This window comes from Notamacropus eugenii, chromosome 2 (assembly GCF_028372415.1).
Source record: "Notamacropus eugenii isolate mMacEug1 chromosome 2, mMacEug1.pri_v2, whole genome shotgun sequence".
Lineage (NCBI taxonomy): Eukaryota > Metazoa > Chordata > Mammalia > Diprotodontia > Macropodidae > Notamacropus > Notamacropus eugenii.
Window position 1 is genome coordinate 118,422,112 of NC_092873.1, and position 13,657 is coordinate 118,435,768.

At 39.5% G+C, this 13,657-nt stretch overlaps 1 pseudogene; it reads right to left on the reverse strand.

The window, feature by feature from the left end:
* Positions 1-13,088: 13,088 nt before the first annotated feature.
* LOC140523665 (biogenesis of lysosome-related organelles complex 1 subunit 2-like) lies at positions 13,089-13,436 on the reverse strand (annotated as a pseudogene).
* Between the last annotated feature and the right edge of the window lie 221 nt (positions 13,437-13,657).

Genomic DNA, 13,657 nt, shown 5'->3' on the forward strand with positions numbered 1-13,657 from the left:
GAAACTTACTAGCTGTGTGACCCTGGACAACTCCCTTAACCCCTTTTGCCTCAGTTTCTCATTTGTAAAATCATCTGCAGAAGGAAATGGAAAACCACTATCTTTGCCAAGAAAACCCCAAATGGAATTAAGAGTTGGACGTGATAGAAATGATGGAATTAGTTGGGACTGTGACACCCCACCTTCTTAGTGACCCCATATTAATGACCACAAGGATATTGTCAATAGGAAAGTTTGCTAACATTGCAAACCTGGATTAGATGTAGTTGAAGACAAAGAAAAATCTATAACATAGATTCCTCTGCCCAGGTCTTGGATCTCCTTTTGCTTCAACAGCATTTTTCCATTAGACCAGAGGAGAGGGAGAATTGTTGATCAACATTTATTTTATTAATCTCTCTCTTTATATTATCTCCTGCTTAGGAATACCATATTTCACCACATAATTGTCAGATTTTATGCCAATTTTTCCCAAAAAGTGGGACATGACCATTATGTGAAGGTTTTTTTTTTAAAAAAAAATGTGCCAATATTACTTAAAAATCATTTATTACTAAACTGTCTCTAATACAAGATTAGGACACACAGAATACTTGTGAATATACATTAAAATTGAATACTGACAATATGCATGTGCTGAGAATTCCAGGCTCAGGGCTCACAAGTCACCAAAGATTAATGCATTTTCATATACCACTGGTGAATAATACATTGCTGCTCTGTTTACCTTTTAAGTGGTGTGACAAACAGAATTATACCATGCGATGATTATGCAATGAAAGGTTATAAACCAATTTTTGGACTGAAAAAAACAGGGTGTGACAATTATGCAGTGAAATATCTCAATGTATCCACATTGCATTTGTGACTTCCAAATGGATTCACTCTTTGCTCTCCTCCTCTCCCTGTGACTCAGGCTGAAGCAGAAATGTCTTTCTCCCTCCCTCCCTAGATCCAAGTCTTTCCCCCAAATCTCTATCTGAGCTAGTATTAATTACACAAGAATTAGTGGCTACTAAAATTTCTTTTGTATGAATGGCAGGGGGAAATGATGAGGACTGGAAGGGGGGAGTAAGACCCCCACAAAGACTGGAGTACCAGGGGCAGGTCGCCTGGAATGAATTCGTGGATTCAAGCATTCTTGAGGTAAAGGTAAAGAAGTATTACGCTTTCCAGCAGGCAAGAGTTCTTAGGGAACCTGGAACCTTAAAGGGATACAGGTAAAGTTTATACAAGCTATTCTATAGGAAACGTGCCAAATATGCTAACTAGGTGTTTGGGGGTGGAATTAGGGAGTGGTTAAGGAATGGTTAGTTCTTAAAGGAACATGCACTTTTGGTATTTACAGGACGGGTCTGAAAATAACCTGGGTGGGGGGCCACCTGGAGGTATGGTTTTAGGCCTGAAACATCACTAAGTCAACCAAGGGTCAGGACTGACTGGGAAGTACCTAGGCTGCTCTCATCAATGTCTTATTAGACAAGATAAATGTAAAGGAGTACATGTATGTAAGTCTAGGATACATATGATTGATCAGTGAATAGTAAATGTCATTATGATCCAGTGTACGGTGAGTTCAATCAGTACACAGCTGGTTCAGACTAATAAGTTCTATAGGTGCAGCTAACTGTTGGATCAGGAAGAGAGCTAACAGTTGTTGTTGGGGCAGGCTGTGTCCTTGGGCTGGGGAAAAACTGTCTGGGATAGAGTTTTGAGGCTGGGGAGAAATGTGACTTTTAAAGAAATATGATTTTAGAATTGGGGCCCAAGTACATGCACCCAAGCACCCCATCAGAGATTACTCAGAGGAGCAATCTCATTTTTTCAATTGCCATCACTTTCAGGTCTCCACAGTTTCTCCCTACTTCAATTTGCCAATTACAGCAACTGGAACTGTTTTAGTAGCAGTGACCTGTGAAGACCTTAGCAGGAAAAAGCAGGTTAGCACATAACTGGAGACTTGGCATACAGCTGAACCCTGCTCTGCCCCCATGGTGGTATCAAGATGGAGAATGAAATGTCCAAACCTGTACTTCCAACACTTCTCTACCAGAAGTCTAAAACCTTCCTTTGGGCAGAATGCTAGGCTAGCATTAAGAAGACAGATCTTCTGTATTGCTAAAACTATATGTGAAGCTTTCTCAGGATGAGAGAACCTGCCAGAACATGTGTTTTATCAACATAGGCAATGAGAACAAGGATCACCTCCATAATACAGATAGAAAGAAAGAAAGGAAGGAAGGAAGGAAGGAAGGAAGGAAGGAAGGAAGGAAGGAAGGAAGGAAGGAAGGAAGGAAGGAAGGAAGGAAGGAAGAAAGAGGAAAATATATATAGAATGTAAAATATACATGTATGGTTATAATGTACATGTGTGCATGTAATATACATGTATAGATATATGTAGTATATGTATGTATATTTAGGTGTATATATACATATAAATACCTATTTTTTTTCAGAGGCAGCTAGGTGACACAGTGGGTAGATGACTGGGTCTAAGGTCAGGAAGACGAGTTCAAATCCAGCCTCTGACACCTACTAGCTATATGACCGTGGGCAAGTCGGCTGTTTTCCTCTGTTTCCCCAACTATAAAATGGGGATAGTGATAGCACCTACCTCACAAAGTTGTTGTGAGAATCAAATGTGATTATATTTGTAATTAGCGTATTATCTGGCACATAGTAGGCCCTTAATTAGTGTTTGTTTCCTTCCTTTCTTCTTTCATGGGTTTTTATGGTCAAATAATTCATCAGACAGGGATCAAGGTAATAATCCTCTCCAGACTTAGCTAACTTCATATTTGAGCAGAAGACATTCAGATACTTTGTCATGGAATCATATTCAAAGCCTTTCCAGTTTCATACAAGAGTCTTTAACCTGGCATCTGTGAAATTTTCAGGGGTGGGGGGATTTAATTATATTTCAATATAATTTGTTTCCCTTGTAAATCTCTGTATTTTATTTTATACACTTAAAAGCCTTATTCTGAGGAGACCCTAGGCTTTACCATGAAGGAATTAATAGATTGATGTCTCTACTGATGGTTATCATTTATTGACAGTTTAAAATACATACAAGTCTTTGCAGGAATACAGTAAACATAAGAGCTGTCAGCTATTAATTTGTATCATGTAAGGCATCGCATGCTTCTCTGTAATCACCATTTCTTACAACATAGTAATCCTCCATGTTGCATTCACATACTTCAGTTTGTTTGGCCATTCCCCCAGTCAATGGGCATCTACTTTGTTTCTATTTCTTTGCTACCCAAAAAGTGTTACTATAAATATTTTGTTGTATATGGAGGCCTTTACCTTTGTCATTGACTTCCTTTTAGTATATGCCTAGCAATGAAATACCTGAGTGAAATAATATGAACATTTTAATCACTTTGCATAAATCTAAATAGTTTTACAGAATGGTTAGACCAAATTACAGTTCCAAAAATGAATACAATAAATAGTGTATCTTTCTTTTTGCAATCACTCCAACAATGATTAGTCCTATCTTTCATTGTATTTTCCAATTTTCTGGAAGTTGGTCGATTGACATTTATTAAGCACCTACTACGTGCCAGGTACTGTGCTAAGTTCTGGAGCTACAAAAAGAAGTAAAAGACCTTCGCCACCCTCAAGGAGCTCAGTCTGATGGGGGAGACACCAAGCTTGTACAAACAAGCTACATATAAAGTAAACAAGAAATAATTTAGAGAAGGAAGACACTAGAGTTAAGGAGAGTTAGGAAAAGTTTCCTATAGAAGGTAGAGTTTTAGTTGAGATTTGAAGAAAGCCTGAAAAGCCAGGAGGCAGAAATGAGGACGGAGAGCATTCCAGGAACAGGGGACAGCCAGAGAAAATGTCTAAAGCAGAGAGATAGATTGTCTTGTTCATAGTACTGTAAGGCATCCAACATCCACGGATGCAAGGGTGACTGGCAAGGCATTGGACAAAGCCTCAGGACTCTTTCAATTTGCATTTCTTTTATGGAATTCTTATAAGTTCTGAGAATCCTTATCCCAACTTACAGACAAGTTAGGTCCTTAAGCAAGGCTATATTCACCCCTCCTCACATTCTGGGGGTACCCCTGAGGGATTATGCAGTCATTCTCTAATGCTCCTAGCTTGAGCCCCCATTCCAAGTGTGTTCTCCATGTTAACTTCTGGTAATCAGTACCCCCATTTCATTTAACCAATTAACATCAATTAGTTTTTACAAAGGATATTTATTGAAAAGCTATAGCAAGAAGAGAAGTATAAAGCATTCCTCTGTACTTCAGTCTTGGGAGAAAGTGGGTTTAAATTTAAAGCCATTGGTACATGCATTCATACCATTTAGTTCACTTTTAAATGCTTCTTGATTAAAGGATAAAGTTGTTCCATAAAATATTATCTTAGGTTTATTATCTTGGGTTTGATTCAAAGATGATCTAGGTCCCAAAGGTTTTCAGAATCTCACAGCTGAGTTGGACGTCCACAAAATTTGTCACAGATTCCAAGTCCTGGGCTTCTGTGGTTACTGGTTCTCCTGAACTCTCAAAGCTCACAATGTCACAGCCTAGTCCAAAAGTCCTTTATGTAAGAGCTGGAAAGAATAAATACAAAAGGCAAAGAACAGAGGCCCATATTCATGGCCATTTGTGAGGCCAGGTGGAAAGATTAAGATCTGAGGCATTACTCCCCGCCCAGAGGCTTATAGCATGTCTTCCCTCAGTTGCAACCAGAGTGAAAAGAGAAAACACTTTGGTCAGTTAATGTCTTTTGTAAGCATTCTTAATTGTGACTCAGCAGCAGACGTAAAGATTTGTCTTCTTCATATGGCATTCAGACCAGAAAGAATAGATACATATATTCCAAAGTCCATGTGGAATTTAGATCAGCAAAGCATACTATACCACTCATAAGGACTGGACTCATTTGCCAGTGCCCTCTTCCCTCAATACTTATTGCTAGTAATTTGGATCATCTTTCATATGGTTTTTAATCATTTATGGTTCTCTTTGGCCTTTGACCTCTTACTATTCAGGAATGGTTTTTGGTCTTATGTCTTTCAATTATCTATATATCTTGGCTAGCAGATCCTTATCAGAGACATTTGATACAAAGATTTTTTTTCTCCAGTTTTCCTTCCATATCCTTTTCACATTAATTTTGCTAATTCAAAAACCTTTCAATCTCCTCACTTTTGCTCTCCCCTTTTTTTCTTTTTTGATTCATGCATAAATTGTAAGTGAGGCAGAGGTCTACAAAGAAACTGGCCTCACTTTCTCCTCCAGAGTCATCACAGTCCAGGAGCAGGACAGAGTCAAGATGACTGATGATAGCTCAAGATTTAGTGGATGACCTTGGTCTCTCTGATATCTAACCAATCTCTAAGCCCTCCACAGTACCTGCTTAAGGTACCTTCATGGCTGTTGAAACAAATTATTCTCATCCACCCATTCCACCAGGGGAAATTTTCACAAGTTTAGGGCAGGCACCCCCTTAACTCAATGACAGTTTGAGACCTCTCAGTTACCCTCAACCTGGTTTAGCCTGTCTGCCTAAATGGTTTACTGGGGGTATGGTCACTATGTATGTTACAGCTTCTGGGAGCCCCAAGTGAGAGTCAGGTGGAACCGGTGGACACCAAAGGTGGAAAGTAGCCCTGAAAAGAGCTTGGTAGCCCTCACACCAGAGGTACTGAACACACTCTACACCCCTGCTCTCCCCACCACATTGAAGGAAAGATGTGTCTATTTACCTAGTCTTTCCCTTGTGAGTACAGATAACAATAGTTCTGTTAATTTATTTCTTGGGCAGGTGCTTCCAGGAAAGTGAAGATCCTATTCATAGCAGATGAAATCTCATAATTAAGAATTTACTATAGTGAATTTTTTTTACGTGTTAGACTTTGTTAGACTTTCTATAGTTCCTCAGCCCTTCCTTATCTAACTTTAAAGCAGTGATCAGAATTCAGGCTTCTACCACATCAAACTTGACAACACCCGGTATTGTATAGAACATTCGTAGAATATTCTCTTTGTCTGGTGTAGATATTTAAAAAGAAATCCTCAAAGGCACCAGGGGAAACCTTTCTAGGCTTTGCAGCAGATCCACCCAAGACCAAATCATGAAGTCGGCAAACTTTTCCTTCTCATCTTCCCTTTCAGTATTCCTCTGCCCCTTTTATACTGAAATGAAATGCCAACAGGCTGCTTACTGTATACTCCATATTTGCCTGCCTGCCTTAGGTACTACCCAGTATTCAAAAGTAATTTTCTCCCTTCACCCTTTTGTATAGACAGAGTGAATTTAGCTATGTAATGAGAGCTATCCTCCACATGTAACGCGGGTGTATTGTTGTGACTTGAAAAGAGGCAGAATAGACATCTCCAGCCTCTTCTCCCCCAATTCTCCTCCAAGGGAGACTTTAATTCCAGCCAGAAAGGGAAGTAGGTGGTTAGGGCCAGAAGTTTGTCCACTCTGCTCTTCTTGAGAGAGGGAGTACCAGGCTAGAATCACATCTATCTGCTCCAATAAATATTATTAGTGTAGGGGAGATGGTTTTCAGGTTCAAGCTAAATGTCTGATTACTATTCTTAATGGGGAAGTAAGACCCCCAAGCTTTATATCCAAGACTTGCCATCCTTCCCACCACATTCCAGTTCTGCAATGAACACAAAAAGTTCATAGCAAATAAACCAATTTATAGCATAACAGACATATAGCATATCTGCTATTTCTTTGTTTGATATAAAGATTTTTCTTCCAGTTTTCCTCCCATATCCTTTTCACATTAATTTCAATTCAAAAGCCTTTCAATGTCCTCACTTTTGCTCTCTCCCCCAGTAGCATAAATAACATAACAGAGATAAGAGAAAGTGTACGTGGGAGAATATATACAGACAATACAGAGAGAAGGAGCTGTCCCACTGGGAGAGAGGCAGCTCAACTCAATCAACGGAGTCCCAGTTCTCCGCCAAGGGAAAATTCCCCCAAAATCTCTAGACTGGCAAGCTGAAAATAGGGAATGTGATGGAGATGGCTAATTCCTCTCATTTCAGCTTCTTTCCAGAGTCTTAATTTCCCTTCAGCAACCCGAAATAGGCTAGCCAAAATCTATCTTCTCTCTTGAGAAGCTTCAGAAGCCAGCAGTTCTTGAAGTCTGAAGAGACTAAAGAAGTCAAAGAAACTGAAGAGACTGGTGCTCTCTTCTCTCCCACTCTCATCAACTCTGCCTGGCCCCTCTTGCAGGTGGAGGGTATTGATATCCACCAATGAGGAGTGAGTGCCATGTGAACAGACTTTGGGACTTGAGTTTCACAATTTGTTCTTCTATCAATGTTGGTCAGTGTTTTCACCGGTGGTTATCTGCCCTACTTACATTTTGAATGATCTCATTGGATTTCTGCCTTTCCTCCTTTCCCTCCATCCCTTACAATTCTGCTAAACACTTGGGTAAAGAAAACTTTCTCTCTCAAAATGTCAACATGTTAATGATAAAGTCATGCAATGATTTTTTTTTTTAAATTTTAAAATCCTAACTAAATTTTATCATGAAACACCCTCTTTGGAGAGAAGGGGTAGACTATGGGTATGGATTATTGAATATTATGTCAGACCCAATTGTGGTATTGATTTGTTTTGCTTAACTACTTTTATTATAAGAAAGGGTCCTAAGGTGGAGAGAAGGGTATTGGGAAAGGATAATTGTGTACATAAAAAAGCATGAATAAAAAAATTTAATAAAATAGTCCTATCACCAACATATACTTTTTTCCAGAGACCACATGCCTTGGAGAACATTCATTTCTAATAAAAGGTATATGAAGTCAACAGTTCTAACTAATTCAGAATCATAGAATATCTTATCTAGAAGGAACTCAAGAGAGATAAGAAGCAAGCCTAGTAAAATAGGCAGTATTTGAGCCTCTCATTTGGAAAACTAAGATCTGCAGAATCCCCCAGTTAGTTACATGGGTTCAAACAGAAACCAGCGGTACAAAAGGGGGCTTTCATGTAAGCTTCTTCTCTTTCTTCAAGTCCAAGGATGAGTCAATAGGAGAGCCTAGTTTTTCTGCAGCAAAGGAACATTCACTGGTTAGTGACCGATTTTCTGAGAAGCATCCTCTGAGCTTCTCAAATCATTCTTTCCCACTCCTACATATCAAATCTCATGCCACCCACAAACTTTGCCCGATGACAGAAAGGTGATTCTAAATCCCATGGAAATAACCTATCTTTGGGGATTCACATTCAGGCTACGTGAGCCTCAAAAAGAAGTAATGGTGGAAACAATGCGGCAGCCCGCAAAGCTTACACTATGCTACGTGGTGAGGGATGTCTCTACGCACAAATGTTTGGGGAGGGATTGGAAAGTGTCAAGTAGCCGCTGGCTTTTCTAAATGGAAAGTTCTGTTTTGTTGGTGATATGTTAGATAACTTCAATTAAGACTATTACTATGCACAACCACCCAGCTGGTCAAATATGATTGACTTGTTTTTTCTAAAATGTTAAAAAAAAAAAAAAAGATCGTTAAAGACAATGTCATGAAGCAGATCCCACAAAGATTAATCAACCAGATATCCATGGATTCATTCACTCATCCAAGCAAAATTTATTAAGTATTGACCATGGAGCAGATCCTGTGCCAGGTGTTACTGAGAAATACATACATGTATAAGGAACAATTCCTGTCATCAAAAACTGACAGTGTAGATAGGGAGAAAGAACACATACAAATAAAAACATAATTAGAATACACAGATGAGTCCTAGAATGAAGATCTAAAAGCAACCTCACATAGTATCGATTCTAATCCTTTCATCTGATTAATAAAGAAACTGAGGACGAATGAAAAAGGACTCCAGGGTCATGTAAATAAAAAAGCAGGAGATCCAGAATTTGAACCCAGATGCTCTGCCTCCTATACTTTGTGATATACCACATTGTTGCTTTATACATAAAAATAAGTATAGGTAGAGACAGATGAACAGATAAATTAGTTACAGTAGAGTTAGAAGGCATCCTGAGAGATAACTAGAAAGCTGAGACCTAGGGAATTGAAGTGATTTTCCCAGTCACTCAGCAGAGATAAGTCTTAACCTTAACTCTCTCATTCCTTCTCCATAGTCTTTCCAGTGTACTATGTGTCAAATAAGAAGTACAAGTAATGAGTATTAAGGGAACTCAGAGAAAGTGGGGGAAAGATGTGTAGACTGGGAGAGTCAAGAAAGGCTTCATTGTAGAGGCAGATTTGGGGTTGAACCTTGAGGTCTAGGGGAGGGGAGGATCCCAAATAGGGGGGAAATGTAGTATAATGGTTAGACCACTTAACCTGGAGTGAGAAAGATCTGAATTCAGATTCTGTTTAGACAATTACTAATAGTATAGTTCTAGGCAGGTCATTTAACACCCCTATGCCTCAGTTTCCTCATCAGTAAAGTGAAGAGGTTCGATCCAGTGGTTTCTAAGGTCTCTTCTACATCTAAATTATGATTTTATGACCCCATATGATAACATAGATGTAATATGATGAGATAAAATTAGTAAAGCATTTAGCATGGTGCCTAGCATGTAGTAAACACTTAATAAATACTTGTTCCCTCATTCCCCAACTTGATATTGACCAGCTAATTAGATCATTAAAGGATAATTTTTTTTTCAAAACAGTTATGGTTTTGATTTAATTTAATATCCCTAATGAAATCAGAGGTAGGGAACACATATTGACTGTATGATTCTGGGCAAGTAACTTTAACTTCTCAGGACCTTCAGGCAACTCCCTCAAACCAAGAGTTGTAGAGTGGGTGGCTCTCTGTTTTGGTAGAGAGAGTTTCTCACTGTGAATTCCCTACACAACTGAATCAGTGATGAAGTCACAAAGTCACTGAAATCAGACCCCACAGTTTGATCCCATTTCTGTCATTAACCTGACTCATCTAACTAGTTGTGTATATCCCATTCTATTAGCTGTGATTCCACTTATCTATCTGCAAAATAGAGCTGATCCTACCTAGGACAGTGCTAAGCACATAGCAGCCACCTAATTGTTTAATTGATGGGTTCATTATTTGTGAAAAGGTATTAAGTGCTGAGAGATGCTGAGATCATGACTCAGAGAGTAGAATGCCAGTCAGAAGATTTGGCTTCAAATCCTGCCTATCTTTCTTATAAGACTATAGACACATCTTTCCTCTCTCTGAATCTCAATTTGTTGTTCTATAAAATGGGAATAATAACCTACCTCAAATAATTGATGTAAGATCTAAATGAGATAATACATGTAAGATGCTTTGCAAATTTGAAGCAAAAAAATGTCAATTATAGACATCAGCATTTGCCTGACATATCTCCTCTGGAAAGACAGAAAAGAGATAAGGGAAGTTCAGCTCCTAGTATTACTGAGCAGTGGTTTTTCTCTATGTTTTTCTGACTACAAGGGCATCTTTCGAATCAAGGCACCAAAGCCCAGACTCTACCACAAAAAAGGCAAAGCTGTGAGGTTACTGCTAACCACCAGGGAGATGACATGCACAAACTTAGGTCTAAGATGTGGCTTTCTCTCCCCACCCTCCCTCATACTCTCAAGCACCAGCTCTCACCAGGTGTTCAATGTAGGACAAAGCTGACAAAACAATTTCTCCCAACCCAGGAGTGTGGTGTGACTCATAGCTATAGAGGGAAGAGCCATATATGTCCATTGGTGAAACACATAAGGCTTCTAGATGTATTAAAGCAAAATGACTTGAGATTCACATGGCACATTTTAAGTGCCTGGGCTGGTTTGCTTTGATGTATTCCTGGAAGGAGAAAAAAAAGAAAAAATTTAGTGCCATTTGGTTGATGATGACCATGATAACGGCACTGATGTGAATGAGGACAAGATAAAAATGATGATTAAGATTATTCTAATTATGGTAGAATCGTAGAACTGGGATAGAAATCATAAGGTCCATCTCTGTACCTTATAACATGCCACCTCAATTTTTAAAAAATCCTGTTTGTGAATTTAAAGTCTTCCTTAATTTGACTCTTGAGATTTATTTCCTATTCCACAACTTCATATGTTCTATGTTCCAACCAAAATGGGCTTTGAAGGTTATTCAGTAGACTATCAGTAAATGAAAAGATGATAGAGGACATTATGTTGGAGAGAGCTATGTGGCCAAAGGCATGAGGAAAGGTTTGAGCATGCTATGAGGAGAGTAGCTAAGGGGAAAGGAGAAGGATAGGAAATTAGTGGACCAAGCTAATTAGAGTCTATGCTAAAGAAGCTCTCCAGAGCACCAAAGTATTGACGATCCCATCCTAATTCAATGTCTGATACCAATTTATTTGGTAAGCCCCCTATCAATGGAGCATCTCCCTACAACCTTCCTTAGGTCCTACTGTTTCCCAAATCCTATTCATCCAGTTCCATTGTCCTAGGTCCCAGTTTTGTGCCATATTTCTTCTTCCTGAAGTTTCATCCCTATTATGTCCCTTCTCTCTTCAGCCTGACTCACCCATCTCCTAGCCCACCTCACTGTGCCTTTTGGAACCCTTGCTTTATTCATCTCAACAAAATCATATACAATCACAGTATCCAAGAAGAGCTGGAATGGGACCTAGTCAAATCCATAACTCACCAAGAATCCTTTCTTTAATATATGCTACAAGCACAGCTAGGTACAGAGCATGAGCTGGGAGTACCAATACAGTATGGAGCGAGCATTACCATTAATGGGTCTACCCCAGAGGGGTACACTTAGGCACACTCAACCTATGTCCTATTCCCATCTATAACAACAAGCAGTTACACATCCTCTGCTTAGAGACCTCCAAGGAGAGGGAAACCATTGCTTCCCACAGCAGCTAATTCCATAATGAGGCAACATCAATTGTTAAGAAGTTGTATCTAATACCAAATCTAAATTTGTTTCTCTTTAGTTTCTATTCTGCATTTCTAGCTCTTCCTTTGGAGTCAAAAATAAAAAAAACAAAACTTCTGATTCAGTTTCCACATGGCAACCCTTCAAGGAAGAAAGGGAGGAAGGAAACATACATTTATTGAACTCATGCTACATGCCAGGCATAGTTCTAAGTGCTTTATAAATATTATCTCCTCTGATGCTATTATTTTCACTATTTTACAAATGAGGAAACTGAGATAAACAGAAATTAAGTGATTTGCCCAGGGCACATAACTAATAAATGCCTGAGGCTAGATTTGAACCTGGTTCTTCCTGATTCCATACTCTATGCACTGCATCACCTAGGTGCCTTGAAACATAGGATGGTTATCATGGTCTCTCTAAATTTTTGTTTCTTCATCAACCTGTCCTGTTCTTTCAACTTGTATTTGGCATGCTCTCTGACCCTCTCCCTCCCTCAGTTATCTTCTGAACAAGTTCAAGTGTCTTTTCTAAAATGTCATACCCAATATGTAATACATCGTCACAAATATAGTCTGACTTGAGAAGGATATAGCTAACGTGAGATCCATGAACTTGTTTTTTAAAAATATTTTGATAACTGTATTTCAACAAAATTTCTTTTCTTTGTGATCTTATGTGCTTTGTTCTAGTTTATGCATTTGCAAACATTATTCTAAGACCTCATCACAGACCTCATCAGACTGCCAAAAGGGCAAAAAGAATAATAACAATAGGAATTCTTGCAGAGTGAAATGGCTCCAACCTTTGTTTCAGACCTTACGTCTTTCGTTGTTCAGTTGTTTCAGTCACATCTGGCCATTTTTTTTCATGGGTCGGCATTTATTATTTAAGATCAAGAACAGATTTATGAGGGGCTGGGTGGCCTAGGGAAGAGGGAGGATGGAAGGAGACAGGGAGACAAGAGCCTCTCATCTGTGTCTGCTCTAGCCAAGGTTGATCCTGATTTCTGAGTCTTGGTCCAGCAAAGCACGTTATAAGATAGGGTTCCAGGAGGTACAGGTTTAGGAAAACATCGAGGGTGGCCAGAGTTACACATCCAACCAGAGGTGGGGGCTGGGATTCTCCTTTCACCAGCAGCACCGCTTCCTTTGAGGAACTGAAGCATAGTGATGGGTTCCATTCTGCTTATTTCAGCTTTTATAAAACATTCTTTGTGCAAAAGAAGTATTTCATTGCCTTTCTAACTTCTTGTACTTTGTTCCTAGCTTCTTTGAATATGCATCCAATTTGAAAGCTGCCTGCTAAAGAGCTGCTACTAGCTCCTCGATGAAAGTGATCTGGTCCAGCTAAGGCTGAAATGCTGCATATTTCTGGTTTAAATCCTTTAGGTTTCTACTTAGGTTTACTGCAATATCTTTCATTTCTAGATACTTCAATCTAGTCAGTTTGTTCACATTTTCCAGAAGTTTACAGTCTTCCCTGGTGGCTGTCAACTCGCCTATCAGATACAAGGCCATTTTGGAGAGCATATTCTGGCACAGCCCCGTGATGTCCACCTCGGCAGGCTCTGTGGCATCGTCAGCCTGTCTCTACCATGGCATCATCTAGGCCGGGGAAGGGAGGGAGGGGGAAAGATGGAGGGAAGGGTGGGGAGGGGGGAGGAGGGGAGGAGTGAGGGGGGGAAAGAAGAGAACAAGGAAAGGGAGAAAAGGGGAAGGATGATAGAAGGAGATAATGGGAGGGGGCCCATGTCTGACTTTGTTACCTCATTTGGAGTTTTCTTGGCAAAGTCACTGGA